Below are 18211 nucleotides of genomic sequence, written 5' to 3'. Positions count from 1 at the left end.
TATTTATGCTGCCATCCAGTGGTAGCAGTGTGTCATGTCCACTGAAATCTGGCTATTGAGACTCAAGCCACAGGCCATTTGCTTGAGATAGAGCTAATTATTAATTTCCTTTTTTAAGTTTAAAAGAAAAAAAAACCCACTTTAATAAAAAATGAACCTAGATCTAGTTAGCAAAGTTGATAACAGCAGTTTTTAATTGCAAATAAATATCTAAGGTACAATTCTTTACTTTTCTCATTCGTTCTTAACTTTTTCTTTATCAGTTTGTAATAATTTCTGGCAAGGAGTTGGTTGAACACAAAGACGCTGGGATTTATAGTTCTTCCCAGCTTCAAAAGAGCAGAAATTAAGCCAACTTCAGAGGGGGGGGCAGAGTTCTTTCAAGTCCACTATATTATAGAAGTTTTGAGGAACTTGAGGAGCGAAGGGCTAGGTAGAGGTTGTCCCTTGGAAACACAGCTAAAGGCAGCTGGTGGCTACCACATCTGCAGTTTCCTTCTTCAAGGGCCATGGGAAATGATGTCTAAACTGACAAATGCAAAAATTTGCGACTTTATTGCTAGTGTTCCTGGAGCACTAATGGGGGTGGGAGGGAAACCACAAGGAAAGAGCAGCTTCTTTCCCACCCCACCTTATTCTTGCTTGTTTTGAAAAATTCAATTAAATAGGTTTTACTTGATTGCACATATATAACCTATATCAAATTGCACGCTGTTTTAGGGATGGGGAGAGGAGGGAGGGAAGGAGAAAAATTTGGAACTCAAAAAAAATTTTTAATGAAAAAATTTTCTTTACATGTAATTGGAAAAATAAAATACTATTCAAAAATTCTATTAAGGCAAATGTTTGCTGATTCAATATTATATCTCACAAAGACCCGTGGTAAACACTGTCCTTATGTTGCCTAGAGTCCCTTTGTTTGTGGCATTAAGACACCATTGTGCATGGGTTGGGAGCTTAACCCCTAATCCACTGTTAGAGACTTTCAAGTACAGAATTATTATGAATGAGGGAAATGTTATAAATCTATCTCGGAGACATGAGCCTAAGAGTAACTGTCTTAGTTATAAATTCATTCTAAGCCTAATCTTACATAAAGTTCAAATAGAATTTTCTTTTCAACTCATTTTGCTTATTTTAAGAGCCCTTCCTGACGGGTTTATTCAGCAATGGAGTTATCTCTGCGTTGCTTCTATCTTGACATCTAGTTCTAAGTTTTCTCTGTCTTGATTTCAGCTAACCTATACTATGTATATGCCTTGACTGTTACAGTCAGTTAACAGGAAAACCTTTGCCTTGCCTTTCTAGCATTTTAATCTAAGATGGACTGCTTTCTTTCTCTCACAATGTAGAAGTAAAGCTCCCGTATTTTGGGGGGCCTCCATCAGGGGTCAGTTGGAAGGTAACTTCCTCAAATCTGATATCGCCTTGGAGGAAGAATGAATTTATAAACAGTTAGCAATTAACTTTCCTGATGGACAACTTCACGTGCATTGTTTCTGTTAAAGTTTAAAAAGGACAGGGGCAGCTAGATGGCGAAGTGGATAAAGCACCAGCCCAGAATTCAGGAGGACCTGAGTTTAAATCCATCCTCAGATACTTGACAATTACTAGCTATGTGACCATAGGCAAGTCACTTAACCCTCATTGCCCCACCAAAAAAAACCAAACCCAAACAATAACAACAACAAAAAGTTTAAAAGGGACAAAGTCCCCTATAATAGAGGGAAATACTTTTACCACCAAGATTAAATAGAAGTGTTTATAGGGAGAATAACAGGTTTCAGCACTGGTTCAATGTCAGATGGTGGTTGTCTTGTCCTACTTAGCTCTAATGCCCAGGTCCACTAAGGGGCATCACATCTAGGAAATACAAGACATCGTGGCATTACACAGAACTGATCTGCGAAAAGAAAGGAAATCCCATTCCCTTTCTCCGATCCCTTCAGTGCACACATTGCTTCACCAGCATTTCTTTTCCCTTAAGTGCTGTGAAAAATTGTGCGCCTGAAGCTCTGTTCTTCCCTATAGAAAGAAGGAGAAATGTCCTTCTGGGTGCTGAGGGGGAGTAATGACATTCTGTTCCCTGCTACAGTTCTCACTACTGTGGTGAGAAAAACCCTTTGTTCTCTTTGAAGCGAGATAAGCTTGTCCCTTTTGGAGAGTTGTGTGGTAGAGCAGGTAGGTGTCTGATGGCAGGTGCTGGAAAGATAGAAGAAATGTCAAAATCTATTTTACCTTAATCCCCCAAACCTACTGTTTTTTCCAACTTTCAGGCCCAGCATCTCGTCTTTCTTCTCCCCCCTCTTGCCCCCCCCCCCCCACCTCCCGTGCCTTCCTGGTTCTCTTTTCATTGTAAGATCATGTAAGGTTATCTCATGAACCCTTCTGCCAGCAGTTTCCCTCGCATCCAGTGGAATCGTCTAGTAGTTTCAAAATGGGGACTTCTCTTAGAAGAATCAAACCCATCAAAGGGTCACATGTGCTCAAAATTATTTTTAATGTGAGTATGTCTCATTATTCAAGTTTCCTAATTTATTCTGTGTATTTTCCATTTAAATTGACTGCCCTGAACCTTCCCCAAGTGACTTAACTGCAAAAAGACATGGGAATGGAACCCATTCGGTCCAACACGAGGACAAATAAGAGAATTTAATGTCATGACTCAATTCATTTAGTTGTTTCCTTTCTTGTTTGCACGCTAAGGCATGAACAGCCTTTTCTACTCAGTAGGAAAAACAAATTTAAAAAATGGACGACCAAAATACCTTAGGTTATTTTTTCCTATTATTCTTCCTCCAATAACGATCCACTGAAGGAAATATTTTGGAAGTCATTTTTGCAAGTTTTTCCAAACCTGTTAGGAACTTAATCAAGGGTTTCTTGTTTTCTCTCCCCAGCCCCCAAGGGGTATTTTGTGAGCATCATTTCCATTCCCTGGTATTTGCTTGACAATTGCCACTTCTTTCCTTTCCCTAGGCCCTCCCACCCCCCTGGGAAGGCAGCAAAGGAGGGAGTTAAGAGAAGGGTGGAAAGAAAAACCCCAGAGAATTCTTCAGCCTGCCTGGATCCCTACAGGAAGTGATCTTTTTGCTTTTCGGCCAGACACACGCCTCCCAGCGAGCCAGCAGCTCTAACTAATTAGCACACGTGATGGGAATTGGAAACAAAGTAGCAAACAATAGTAGCGTGGGAACACAGTATAAACTGCAATTACAGCAGTTCCCTCTTTCCTTCTCCACCCCCCCCCCTTCAAAAATCAATGAAAAAATAATCAACAAGCAGACCTCGAGCAGCATGGGAAACTACACAAACCACACACTGTTTGGGGGTGAACATCAGGTCCAGCCTGCCAAGCTAAGCTGTTATTTTCAGTCCCATCCCTCAAGTATGTCGGAGAAGCTTCTTTCCATTTTGTTAAGCATTGGGACACAATGGGGGGAAAAATGTGTTTAGGGAATCTCAGCACTTGCCAGGTCACAGGGGAGGTCAGCAATCTTTTGTTGGGGGAGAGGGAAAGAAGAAAGAGGGCAATCAAATCTCCAACTTGAGACAGCTTACAAGCACATGTCCCATGCTGTCAGGACGATAGGCCCCAGTGTGACATTTGCAGCTTCTTGTCCCAATGCCAAGCTGAATACACTTGGTTTACATTATATATGTGAGAAGTGGTCACCTCCCTCCCTGAAGAACCCTGCTTTTTCAGTGGGCTACTGGAAAGGACCTATTGTAGGGGATGAAATACACTGGCAGTAGTCTCTTAACAAGAACTACTAGCTTAAAGACAGTCGTCACTAAGCTGGACTAATGATAGCCCAGCTTGAACTATATTGATATTCATTCATAAGATTAGCATTTTGGTTTAAAAGGATAATTCAAGATCTCAGGCTGAAACCCATAGGAAAGTCGCTACTGAGTTTAGAGAATGGCCTGTTATTTGTTTCTTTCTGCCAGCTTCTTAAGGGAAGTTATAGAGTTTAAGGCATATGCTAAGAATAAAAAAGGGGGTTTGGGCCTCACAGCTAACAGTTTTTCCTACCTGCTATAGTGCTGGTATATGCCGTGTTTATTTTTAAATGGTGATGCACCCCAATCAAAAAATTGTGCAAGTTAGAAGCAATTTTAACTTTTTGTCACAATTCTAAATAAGCTTTTAAAAGTTCTGGTTATTTGATTTTAAAAAATATATTCTAAAATAGCCTTGGAAATCCAGGGTTTGCTACTTACCACTTGTGTGGCCTTTGGTAATTCATCCTGGGCCTCAGTTTCCTCAAGTGGAAATTATAGGGGGTTGGACACAATGTCCTCTAAGGTTACTTACAATTTTAAATCTAAGGTCCTATATCTATAATGGTAATTTCAAAAATCTTATTTTTATTGCTGTATTTTAGGTTTTTATTATTTTTAAATTCAAAATATATCCTCTTCTTCTCACTTAACCTTGTGAGTTATTCGTGGTAACAACATTTTTTTTTTTGGCTGGGGCAATGAAGGTTAAGTGACTTGCCCAGAGTCACAAAGTTAGTAAGTGTCAAGTGTCTGAAGTTGGATTTGAACTCAGGTCCTCCTGAATCCAGGGCTGGTGCTTTATCCTCTTTGCCACCCAATTGTCCCCCCCCACACACACACACCAATTTTTAAAAGCAGGGGGAAAAGTGGTTCGGTAAAATCTATTGTTACATCAGTATGTTGTGGTTTTTTTTGGTGAGGCAATCGGGGTCAAGTGACTTGCCCAGGGTCACACAGCTAGTTAAGTGTTAAGTGTCTGAGGCCGGATTTGAACCCAGGCCCTCCTGACTACAGGGCTGGCGCTCTATCCATTGCGCCACCCAACAGCCCCTACATCAATCCATTTTAATAGAATGTGCAATATTTCACACTTGTACTCCCTTCCAACTCCCATTCTACCAAGAGTGGATGGAAGTTCATTTTTTTATAAACTTCCACACGGTCAAGCTTGGACAGTATAATTACAGTGTTCCAGGTTGGGTTTCTTTTTGTCCTTTTCATTAAAATTGTTGTGGTTATCATGTACACTTTTTCCTGGTTCTGTTTACTCCATTCTGCATCAGTTCATATAATTTTTCTTGCACTTTTCTGAATTCCTCATATTCATCATTTATTACAGAGGAAGCATGGAGGAGGAGGAGATGGGGGGGGGGGTTAGTTTTGAAGCCAGAAAGAACTGCCTCTGACATCTATCTGAATGACTCTGGTCAATTAACCTCTGAGTGCTCTAAGTAAATCTCTAAGAATATAAGTGGCAAAGAAGGTACTTATCTGCAATGGCAGTTTCCTCACCCCAGAGCTGCTTATATTAATGAAATCATAGGTTCAGGCCCTATCCCTATTTCTTATGGGATAGTAATATTCCATTACATTGATGTGCCGCAATTTATTTATTCATCAGTCAATGGTCATATACTTTATTTCCAATTATTTGTCATCACAGAAGGTGTTACTATGAATATTTTGGTGTATATGGAAACTTTCCTTCTGTTTTGGGGGTATATGCTTAGCAGTGGAATCTCAGGATCAAAGATCACTTTTAAAAAATTTCACCCTACAATTCCAAATTGCTTTTCAGATTGATTAGAGGTTTGGGATAAATTTACCAGCCCACTTTTTTTTCCCCATCAGGCCTAGACTCAATAAAGACTTCTGCTTACGAGGAACAAATTTCATTGTATGTTCAGCTGCTCCAAGCTTCCAGCTTCCTGGTATGGGCTAATGAAGATAAACATAAGGTAGCATTCTATTATGCCTGCTGTGGGAAGCCAAATAATATTTTTTAAAAAATATTTTTCCTCAATTACATATAAAGATAATGTTTATCATTTATTAAAAAAAATTGAGTACCAAATTTTCTTCCTTCCTCCTTCCCTTCATTCCTCCCTGAGAAGGTAAGCAATTTGATACAAGTTATACATGTGCAATCAAAAGCCAAATAATATTGAATAAACATGAATCCCTAAAAAGTTGTATGGTGGAAAACAAGGCTGTGCTAAATCACCTTCATAATGTAAAAAGTTTTAAGGACCTGAGCTATGTAGGCATAGTTCCATACTTATTGATATAATTTTCACATTTCCTTCCCCACATTTTCACACTAATTTGTGGAATAGATTGGGGATGAGCAGTTATATGAGTATTTGATTCTGGTTCTACTATCACCCTTAGAGATACTCATTAAAATTCACTTTGTTATATTTAATCCATCATTCTAGGTTATATGAATCTTTTTGGATATTGATGGTCTCTTCTAGCTTCTGGTCAGTAATAAATTTAACAACATTTTTGTCTTCATCTTTGTCATCGATGGTGCCTTGCACATAGCAAATACTAATAGGTATTATGTGAACTGAATTGTTGAGTTGATAACATTTTTCATAGAATATAGAGTATTGCTGTACCATATTAGAAACCTCCTCCATGTTGACACTGATCCATGAAAATCTCTTTAGTTTTTAGCTGAAGCAACTGACTCTTCAGTTCCAGCTACTCAGTGATTTTGAAATCTACCTGATCTGTACTATCATCTAGTTTATATCTTTCTATTTCATGAGGGATTTTGTCAAATTTCTCATGTGAATCTAGGTATTCTTCATCAATTGCATTTTTATCATCTAGTATTCTATGAATCTTGTAAAAAAAAAAAAGAGTAAATGAGGTTAGTCTGCCATAACTTTTTCTCATGTTGATTTATAATGATAGCTACTTTTCTTTCCAAGTGGTCATAGAGGGGCAGCTAGGTGGCACAATGGATAAAGCACCGGCCCTGGATTCAGGAGGACCTGAGTTCAAATCCAGCCTCAGACACTTGACACTTACTAGCTGTGTGACCCTGGGCAAGTCACTTAACCCTCATTGCCCTGCAAAAAAACCCCCCAAACTCAAGTGGTCATAGACCATCTATTTAACAATCCGTTCGATATATTTTCCAAGAGTTGAAATCAATTCTTCAACCTATAGTTTATAGACTCCACCTTCTCCTTTATGAAAATTGGTATAAAAATTGTATCTCTCCTGTGACACTTCTCTCATTCTCTAAGATTCCTCAGTGACACCTCAGGTGGTATTTATCCAATTTAATGTCATTTTAAATACTCAAAATTATAGCACTTATTAGCAACCATGAGTCTTTCTGAATCTTTGTCTCTGTTGACTTGTAGCTTAGCTAGTTACAAAAAGGACAATATATAGTAGAAAAGTCTGCATTCTCTGTCTGAGTTTCATTTTAGGATTTAACCCTGGGCCTACTCCACCCTGGATCATTCTGATTTGAGTCTTCATTTTCTGTAGGGCAGGAACTAGGAAGGAATCTTTACTACTTGGTTGCATTTTGAAGGAGATGGATATATTTACCCGCCCACTCATACCATGGGATATATCAATTAACTGGGTAAATAGAAACGGAGAAGATTACAGTTATGCTTTGGTTTTACATTCAGGTTTAGGACTTAAACACCATGATTACAAGAGAAGGTCTAGCCAACCATTGCAGTCCAAGTTCATAGTGCTGCTATCTCTCATAGATACTGGATGAAACCATCAGCCCTGAAACCCCAGACCAGAGTAGTGGGACGGGAAAGTACATAATGAGGAAGGGAAGGAGAAGAATGGTAAGCATTGATTAATTCTTCCCTTTTCCACAGGGCAGGGGGCAGTCAGTTATTCCTTTAAATTAACCCTGTCTTCTGGCCTGGAAGAGCAGCACTTTGCCTAGAAAAAAACCTTTACTGTTAACAGTAATTGAAGTTTTAAAGCATAAAAATAAGTGTATTGTATAAGGGGGTGAATGTTTTCAAGGTGAAAAAGGAGCAGGGAGTAATAGGGAAGTATTTACAAAGATGATGATTTAGGAACCTGAAGCCAATGGAAAGGGCAGAAACACAAGCTCATTCTTATTATCTTCATTTAAAAGAACAATTGTCTATTATGAAATTAATAGTAAATCTGTGAGAACTCAGGAATCAAAGTTTCTGTCTGTGCCTTCTGAGGTAAATGACTCTGTCGTACTATAGGCATTTTGGACATCTTTTTGTTTGTTTGTTTTTTTGCAAGGCGATGAGGGGTTAAGTAACTTGCCCAGGGTCTGTGTGACCCTGTAAGTGTCAAGTAAGTGTCAAGTGTCTGCGGCCGGATTTGAACTCAGATACTCTTGAATCCAAGGCTGGTGCTTTATCCACTGCGCCACCTAGCTGCCCCCTCAACTAGCTATTCTCAAGAAGAATGCAATCCAAAGCATGTGATAACCAGCTTTGCACTTTGATAAAGAAGCAGTTAAAATGTACAAAAGCAAATTATCATTTACAAAAAAATAAGTCATTTGATTGGTATTACATTGGAACAATCTACATAGTCCCAGTCAAGAATGGGTGCCTCCTTTTTGCCCATTCCTACCCCAATTGTTACAGCAAAGCTATGTTCCTGTGTCTTTGGTCTTTACTGTATGTAATGTGCCTGTTATTCTGAGACTTTGCTTTTCTGCCAAGAGTTATTAAATATGACCCTGCATCTTCAAAAACATCAGCTGGCAGGGAAATGTTACTCTGGTTTGTGTTGTCCAAACCCAAAGTTATTTTCCTGGAGCCAAAGTGTTTGATCAGGTTTCAAGTTTATTTAGCTATAAGCATACATTCTCGTTTATAGGAAACGACTCTCATAATAACAGCTATAATGTTTCTGTTTACATGACTGACTGCAGATCACCAAAAGGGTGGGTTACCATGTAGCATACGAAAAATTCAGACAGTAGTTTGTATTTATAGCAATAGAAAGGGGAAAAATTGCTTCTCATTCTAACCTAGTTATTTGACAAATTCAGAAATGACTGTCATGATCTTTCATTTATGTCAATGTTGTACTTTCCTTTAGCAGAGAACTACTCAGAGATCCACTGTATAGAATGATAGAAGCAAACATATATTTTGGTTGAAGAAATGTAAGGAACTTGCATTTTAACACAGATTAAAAGGAAAATTTACAGGTGATGCTTTCCTACCCTTCTTAAGCTTGTTCATTTGTGTCAAAACATGGCACATCAGTGGGGCCTAAAATTGAAGGGTGAATTTATGTGTTGTATGTGTATGTGTCACAGTTCAAAACAGAAATCCATCTGAGAAGGCCCTAGAGGAATAAGGTCTCTCTTTGGTTTGATAATTACTGTATATTACATGATTGTATTATTGTCATTAAATGTATGTCCGGTTTTAAATTATCTTCCTTTTGTAGATGTAAAGAATAGTCTCGTTTCGGCTTTTGTCTTCTACATGCTCATTTATTTGATTTTAAGCAGTGTAAAAGAATTTCATTTGCCAAATCAGAAACAATAGACTCAATTCTTTAGTGCCACATAATAGACATTACTGAGGTAAATCTATTTTTAAAAAGCAGTTACTTTTAACAGCAATATGTTTAACTTCTTTACCCTTTCCTGCACTGAACAGGACAACACCACCTAAAAACAATCCCAAAGTAAAATCACATCATTTGGAAACTCAAAAACAATGTCATGGTCTGGGAAAGGACAAAATATGTCCTAAACTCCAATGTGTATCTATTTGGCTGATTTGGTTATTAAAAAAGAAAAAACAGAAAAGTAAAATATTAGGCATCTCATTGCATAAGAAAGAAACATAATTGAAGACAAAACTGCTTATATTACATCTGAAATACTCATTTTTGTAATCATAGTGGATAATTGACTTCTTAAACACCAGCTTAGCTTGGCTACTGATTGTGTAAGCCAAGTCATTTAACTTCTTTGGGCCTCAGTTTCCTCATTTGTGAAATGAATGGTTTCTTGGGTCCTTCCCAGCTCCAAATCTGATGCTATGATGATGCTAAACTCTTAAATCAATTTTTCCTCAGCACCAACTTTGACTATCCTTAGTTAGCTGATTTGCCAAATACTGTTGTGTTTTCCTTCAGAATATCTCCCATCTCTATCTTTTCCTCCACAGTACTGCAGCCATGGATCCTCTCTAGCCTCAACTATTGCAATCTCCTTATCAGCACATTCTTACCTCCAGCACCAACCACCCTAGCTGTGTCTTCTGTATGTTGTTTTAACCATTCTGGCCTCACAAACCAATAAAGATCCAAGTGTCCCCCTTCTGTTTCAGAGCCTTAAATGGGTGGCACAAAACTGGATCCCTCTCTTTTGTCAAGATCCTGCACACTCCTCCCTCTCTGTTGGAAAATCATCTTAATGTCACTTTCATTGGATCATTTTGTTCCCATCTTTTTCCAGGTGACACTTTAACCTGGATCCAACTTCATTCCATCACCCCCCCCTGCCCCATATGTCCCAGGCCCTGTGCTGTTCTTCAATTATTTAAGAAATTCCAAGACTCCCAGGTCTTCCAGGAAGCTTTTCCTATCACTATCAGAAAACAAGTCACAAATGCCCCCTAGCCTGATTCTGCCTAAACACTGAATTTTTCATGATTCTTCCACTCAACACCTGACAAAATAAACTGACTACACTGAGTATACAAAGTGTGTGTGGTTTCCAGATTGGACTTTGCAAGTTTACATAAAGGTAGATGAATATAAAAATTTCCCAAGGAGGGTGAAATAGATCATCCTTCAGCTGATTTAGAGAAAGGAAGTATTTATCTTCTCTAGTAAGTCCTTATGGTACATACTCTTTGTCCCTGTGGAACCAGAAAAGGAGAATAAGGCAGAAAATACAAAAAAACAAAGTCTGATGTTTATGGTCAGTGTTGATTATGAGATATATCAGGAAAGCTCAGAAAAACACTCGACTTGAATTCGGAAGACCTGGGTTCAAGTATACCCTGGCCATGTGACCTCAATGAACCTTTCTGAATCTCTATTTCTTCATTTGTAAAATGGAAATAATAGATAACAATATTTGTGCCACCCACCTTAGAGGGTTGTTGTGGGCATTAAATGAGATGATGTATAAGAAGGTGCTTCCTAAAGCACTTCGTAAACTGTGAAGAGCTATATAAATGCACTATTTACTTGGAGTTGGGACATACATGGCTGGAAGGGACCTCAGAGAAAAACAAGTCCAATTTCCTGAACTGAGGCTGGTATGTTGTATTTTACCACTACAATGTAAGCTCCTTGAGGGCATGGAGTGTTTTTTGTTTTGTCTTTGTAGCTCCAGCCTTAACAAAGTGCCTTCAACATATGTAATAGATTTTCAATAAACTGTTGGGTTGGATTGGATTTCCAAGGTCACATCTCTAATTAATGGTAAAGCCAAAGCTATAAATCTGGTTTCTTGATGTCTAATCCAGGACTAGTTTCTAACATAAGACACTGCCTCTTTTAACTGACTTTTATTTATTGATTTTATATTGAATTCATGGGGAACTAAGGGAATAAATACTTTTTCTAATTATCAGCAAGGATTAAGATATAGGAAATAAGATGTCAATCAGTCAATAAACGTTTATCAAGTACCTACTATGTGATTAGTAGTTAGGCACTGTGCTAAGCACTAGGAATACAAAGAAGGGCAAAAGATAGTCCCTGCTCTCAAGGCGCTCCTAGTCTAATAGAAGCAATTGCTAATAAGTTAGATAAAAGCAATAAAAATGCTTCAAGAAAATTCCATGATCAAGTTATGAATTGATTATTGATTATAAACAAAAATGATTATTCTATATTTGAATATAATCAGTTTCAAGGTTATTGAAGTAGATGAAGCTGTGTACCCTATTTTAAATATGCCAAAAATGAGATTTTGTTTTCTTACTTTTATATCTTATACCTACTTTTCAGAATGTTTAAAAAACATTTCTTTCCCTATCAGTTGTCACTTTCCTATCAATTGTCTTACTGCTGTCAATGTGTCATCTGTCTAGACTTCTTTCCCTCTGATTTTTTCCTTTCTAATCAGCTGTAGAACAGAAAACTAGAAAATGAATCTTGTTAAAATTATTACTAAGATAATGGTAATTATACCCTGAATGAAGGTCTAAAGTACTTGAGTTTTAGGCAATGATGTAGAGGAGTGATAGATTTTAGAGTGAGAGGAATTGGGATCACTAAATCATGGCTCTATCATTTTATTACCTGTATGACCCTGGGGAAGCCACTTGATTTCTCTTGGCCTTTGTTCCTCAACTATAAAATGACTGACTTGGACCAGATGACTTCTAAAGTCCTTTCTAACTCTGAGTCTATGAAATTCCTTCGTTTAAAAAAGGAATAGGGACAGCTAAGGGGCACAGCGGATGGGGCATCAGTCCTGGATTCAGGTCTGGCCTCAGACACTTGACACTTACCAGCTGTGTGACCCTGGGCAAGTCACTTAGCTAGCCCCCATTGCCCGGCAAAAAAAGGAATAAATTGCAGGCAAAGAAAAAAGATTCTATAGATGCTATGGAAAAGGTTAGGACACCCAAACGATGCAAGGATAGGAAGAAAAGATTTTTATGTACAGAAAAGCTGTTTCTGAAACAAGGGTAGTTTGAATGAAATCCAAAACACTTTTTCAACTAGTTTCAACCAATTAGTTGAAAATATTAGCAGGGGTCTTTAACCTGGGGTGAATGAACTGAAAACATTTTTTTTAATAACTATATTTCCATATGCTCAATTTCCTTTGTAATCCTATATGTTTTATTTTCTGTGTTTCAAAACATTGTTCTGAGGAGAGGTCCACAGGCCTCACCAGAATGCTAGGGGTGGGTCAGGTCCATGGCATAAAACAAGGTTATGAATACTGGTGACTAGTGAAACTTTGGTCAGGATAGGGAATCGAAGAAACTTTAAACATTCTCAGTTTTGCTTGTTGCTAGCATAAAAACAAACTACTTAGTACCAGGTGTGAAAAGATTTTGAGAGGCATCTACTTTATAAAGGACCCCAAGCTTTTCACTTCCAAAGTTAATGAATTGTCAGCCACATGTTGTGGGGAGGTGGGTTGGGGTGGTGGCGGTGGGTTTTTGTGTGTTTATAAAAACAAAAAGAAATAAAGTACTTTAAATATTTATTATGACAAATTGTGTATGGACTAAGGAGATGATAAATGGCAAAACTTATAACTGTCAGCTAATCAAGCTGTCTTCATGTCTGAATACATTTGGCTTTAAAAATTCAGCAGGGTTTTAAAACCTGGTGACAAATTCTGCTGACTCATCACCTTTTCATTCCTTGCCACTTTTTCTTTACAACAGTTGAAAAATTTGCTTCTCTTTAATTTTCTTCTACATACTGTGTACCAACAATTGCATTTAATTTAACCAACAGAAAACCAAAACAACTCAAGGATTTTCCATTTTTGACTGCTTTCCTGGTGGATGAAAAAAGTCTGTTCAATTCTATGTTCTATTAAGATCTGAGAAAGTGTGTTGTGCTCATCAGAATGTACTATCAGGGAGGGTTAACGTATTCGGCCTACTGTACTTGTAGAGGTTGTTCTGTGAGTGCCAGCTCCAAGAGTTGAATTGAGGAAGGTAACCATAGCAACAGTGTGTTTCCAGGATTCAGTCTGACAGGTTGATGGGCCTGCTCTTCAAAGCAGTGGCTCCCTTGGGACAAGAAAGTCTTAAGGGAGGGAGGCCGGGTTAATTTGGCAAACACACTAGCACAAAGGTCAGCAGAAGCAGGTCTCTCCAGGAGGAATCCTCCAGCAGGAATGGACAACCTTTTTCTTTTCAGTGGCATTTTGAATGGCTTAAAAGGTGTCATAAAGCTAGTATATGTCAGTCAGTCAGTCAATATTTATTAAGGGCCTACTGTGTGCCAAGCATTGTGTTAACAACTGGTGAGAGAAGTAAAGGCAAAAGACAGGCTCTGCTCTTAAGGAGCTCACAGTCTAATGGGGAAGATGACATGAAAACAACCATGTATAAACAAACTATATACAAGATAAATTGGAGAAATCAGAATTGATCCCAGGTCTTCCTGACTCATAGATGCATTACTCCATTATTCTTCTCTATGAAAAGTATTACTGAGAAAATAGCATTCTGAAGCCCTGATTGGGATGTTGAAGCCCTTGTTTTAAAACTGTTAAAATGCCTGATTTCCAGTTCCCCTTTTAATTACAGATCTAGAAAACACATAGTTTAGATTTTTAAATGTTTCAGAAAAAGAAAATGCCAATAATTTTTAATAATAAACATTCCTGCTTGTGAAAATAAAAAGGCACTTCAACATTCCATGAATGCCATGAAACGCAAACCACCCCCCTAATACTTTATTTTATCTTGTTCTTTCCTGCTAAGAATTAAAAATTATTTTCAGATTTGTTTTTAAGGATTATTTCTAGGATAGTATATACCAAATTCCCAGAGGGGAAGAATTCATTTACAGCCAGATTGTGAAATGTCTGCAAAATGAAAACTAATGAAAATGTCAGCACTCTGTGTTGGGGAAATGGTGAACTAGATCAACAAATGCATGTTCATTTATCATTTTAATGCCTAGTAACTATACAAGAGTTTTGCAATTTCAAGACTTTCCTCAATGTTTTCAATTCAGTCATTAGCCAAAATGGCTAGCTTGGGAAACCTGGTAAAACTGACTTTCATTCCAAGGAACAACTGAATAAATACAATGATGACCACTCTAAGCTCTGAATAGTAGTGATTCCAAAAACTATTTAGAGACAACTCAGAGTTCTGATAATAATCTTTAGGAGTGTTGTGAAGGTATGGAAACAAAATAAATTATTTACTTTACTTTTTCCTCGGAAATTCTACATGTCACTTTTTTTGGGAAGAGGAGACTCATCTGTCATTATAGTAGAGACAATGGGGCCCTTTAGGGTATGAAAGTGGACACAGGTGAGGCATAACTCCATGGGAAGATTCCCCTATGAAGCTTTTGGAGTTTCAGGGCCACAGTGAACAGATGGATAGAACGGAATCTAAGTTAATGGAGCACTTCTGCCACGATAATTGAGGGGAGCCAGAAAACGTTACTGAGGCTCTTGTGGCACTGATTGGACTAGCCTGTGTCTCCTCTGGTGATAAGAGAAACTGCTGTGAGTGTAGGTAGAAAGGCTGGTGGAAGCTGGGTAGGGCCTGTGTTTTTTCCCCTCAGTTGTCATTGTGGTGCTTGAGGGTGTTTACTGTATTTGTTTTTTCTGGGGTTTGACTCTTGTAATTCCATAGCTCACATATAGTTGGCACCAGATTTGAAGGAGGAACTGATAATGAAGCTATGGTTTAGATCTAGCCTAGAGCTGTATATCTGAATGGCACAGGCTGAACCTCTGTCTCTAGAGAAATGGTGCTTGGTGGCAGGCATCTGGGCATAGAAGCGTTATGAATTTAAAGAGATGACAGCCTAGGAATATAGCAAAAAAAAATCAAGACAGTCTCTACCCTAAAGGAGCTTACATTTTAATAGAGGAAGATGATACATGCAGGGGAATGACTGTCAAGGAGGATTGTGCTACTGTGGGAGCTTATAGGGTGTAGGGGCCAATTTTTAACTGGGGAGTGTTAGGCGGCTTGCCGCAATACTGGGGCAAGGAAGGAGATTAACAGCCTCTTTCAAAAACTGAACAGGGTTTATTAACAACAATGAACTTAGGGGGCAGCTAGATGGCGCAGTGGTTAAAGCACCGGCCCTGAATTCAGGAGTACCTGAGTTCAAATCCGGCCTCAGACACTTGACACTTACTAGCTGTGTGACCCTGGGCAAGTCACTTAACCCCCATTGCCTACAAACAAAACAAAACAAAACAACAATGAACTTAAAAACACAAGTAAGATTAGTAGAATTAAGGGAAAGGAAAAAAAAAAGGAATGGGGGAAGGAAAACACTATGACCTGAATCACACCACCGCCCAGGGCTCAGCAGAACACATGGCTGTGTCCTGTCTCTTTCCAGCTCCAAGGCCAGAATGGCAAAACTCCTCCCTTCTCCTTACCAGCAACCCCTGGGGCTCCCAGGAAACAGGGCGGACAGACACACAGCCCCAAGCTAATTGGCTGGCAGCCTTGATAGACAGAATTAACAAGCTGCTCTACAACTGCCAGCCCCCCTTCAGCTTCTGGACACCAGAGATTACCTGAGTGCCCTCACCTGGCTTCCAGTCATGGAGGGGCTGCCCTCATTATAATTTGGCCAGGCCCATGTAGGCATGCGGGTGCGCCAGAGTGAGGTCAGGGTGCACGGGCAAGTGCTGGGGTCAGGGCGCATGGGGTTTCTAATTTTAGGCAAAGATGGGGTCATAGAAACCTCAAATTACAATTAATTCTTTACAAGGGTTAGTGAGTGGAATCATAGGGCCATCAATAGACATGTTCTCTGCAGGAATAAATTGATTGAAAGAAAAAAAAACATCCATAAATTAAGTGTTTGTTATTTGCCAAATAATAATGTGTTAAACTCTGATGATAAGAACACAAAAAGAGAGAGAACCTCATCTTTCAAGTAGCTAACATCATAATAGGGGAAGACAACACATATGGGAGATAGGAGGCCAGGGAAGGGATCTTTGGCCTGGGCAGTCACAGTTAATGGTGAGTTCACATGTATGATATACCCTTTTCAGAAGTAAGGCATTATTGATCTGATTATTGTGTCCAGAGCTAGAGGTGAAAGGAGGTGGTAATGGTGCTGTGGTCAGGGACCTAGGGAGGGATCATGGGCCAGCAGATGGTGAGACGGCTAGATAGGATGTGAAAATGAAGCTTGGTCTGGTGTCTAGGGCCAGATGGCAGATATAGTGGGCTAAGTAGGTTAGTTTGTACCATTAGTCACTAACCAACTGGGCTGGACCCTGGGGGTTGGGTAGGGGGCTAGGGTTGAGGGTCAGGTAGGGATGATTTCCAAAGATGAATAGATTAACTTCCTCAGAGGTTGAGGTCATGGATTGGGGAGGGAGCAAGTCCAGGTAGGAAGAAGGGTAGCCATGGCAGGCAAATGGCTAGAAGGCTGAGGATGGCTGAATGGAATATGAAAGCATCTGTCTCCAGAGCTAGACTTAGAAAATGGGGGAGGAAGGAAGAGAAAAATGGGTCATGAGAATGGGTAGTAGGGCAGAACCTCAAGCCCAGAGTCTAGATCAGGCCCTATATTTAATTTCATTCAGTTCTCCCTTCATAGTAAATACAAATCTCAACATTTGTGCCTTAAGTTGTGAAAATTCAGCAGAATTTTTAAAGCCTTTAGTGGCAATATCTCCAAAGGCTTCAAATTATATTATTCAATGAAAGTCTGGCATTCTGTTTTCCTAGGTATGTGTAGGGACATTTGAATCTATGAAGCAATTTCTCCATATGAGAGTCACTTTTAACTAAGAATTAGGGAAATCTTCACAGAGGAATTTGTACCCGGACTGGGCTTTGAAGGAAGGGAAAGATTTCAACAGTTGAAGATATGCCTGTTTTGTCTTGGAAACCATTCCAGAAATGGGGGATGGTGCACATCAGCAGTTCTTAAACTTTTTGGTCTCAGCATCCCTTTATACTCTTAAAAATTATAACCGATAAAGATACTAAAATGTTGACTTAATTTTAAAATAACAATAATAACTCTATTGTATATTAACATATTTTATGAAAAATAACTATTTTCTAAAACAATTTAGTGAGAAATTTTATGTATTTTTGCAAATCTCTTTAAAGTCTGATTTAATAGAAGACAGGTATAGTCTTGTATCTGCTTCTACATTCAATCTGTTGAGATGCATTGTTTTGTTTGAAGTATATTAAGAAAGTCTGGCCTAACACTGATATGTTGTTGAGGGGGGGGAGTATTTTAGTAGGGAAATAATGTTTTAGTATTATTATGAAAACAGTTTTGACATTGCAGATTGGGTCTTGTACTGGTCTGTGGACTACACTTTGAGAATGGGTGGTGTACATAAAGACATGGGTATGACTGGGGAATATCAAGGATTATTTATTTAGTTGGAATAGAATTAGTGAAGGTGGTTGGTATGTGATGAAGCTGGGAAGATAATGTTGTATGATGACTTAAATGTTTGATAGTGAAAATGCCCTCAATGAATGAGAAAATATTAGTTATGAGACCCTTAAGAGATCATATTGTTCAAGGCCTTAACTGACAGATAAGGAAACTGAGGCACGGGGAGGTAAAGTGAATCTTTGTGACGTATGATGAGCTAAAAGGCAGGCCAGCTGTATGAAAATATCTTCTAGAGTTGGCAGTAATAAAGAAGGAACAGAGGAAAACAGGCACCAGATCCAAGTTCAAGTATGACATCTTTAAGCAGCTGTTTATGGATTCCCATTGAGAGTGT

This window comes from Dromiciops gliroides, chromosome 1 (genome assembly GCF_019393635.1).
Source record: "Dromiciops gliroides isolate mDroGli1 chromosome 1, mDroGli1.pri, whole genome shotgun sequence".
In the NCBI taxonomy this organism is placed as follows: domain Eukaryota; kingdom Metazoa; phylum Chordata; class Mammalia; order Microbiotheria; family Microbiotheriidae; genus Dromiciops; species Dromiciops gliroides.
This window is presented reverse-complemented; position numbering follows the sequence as displayed.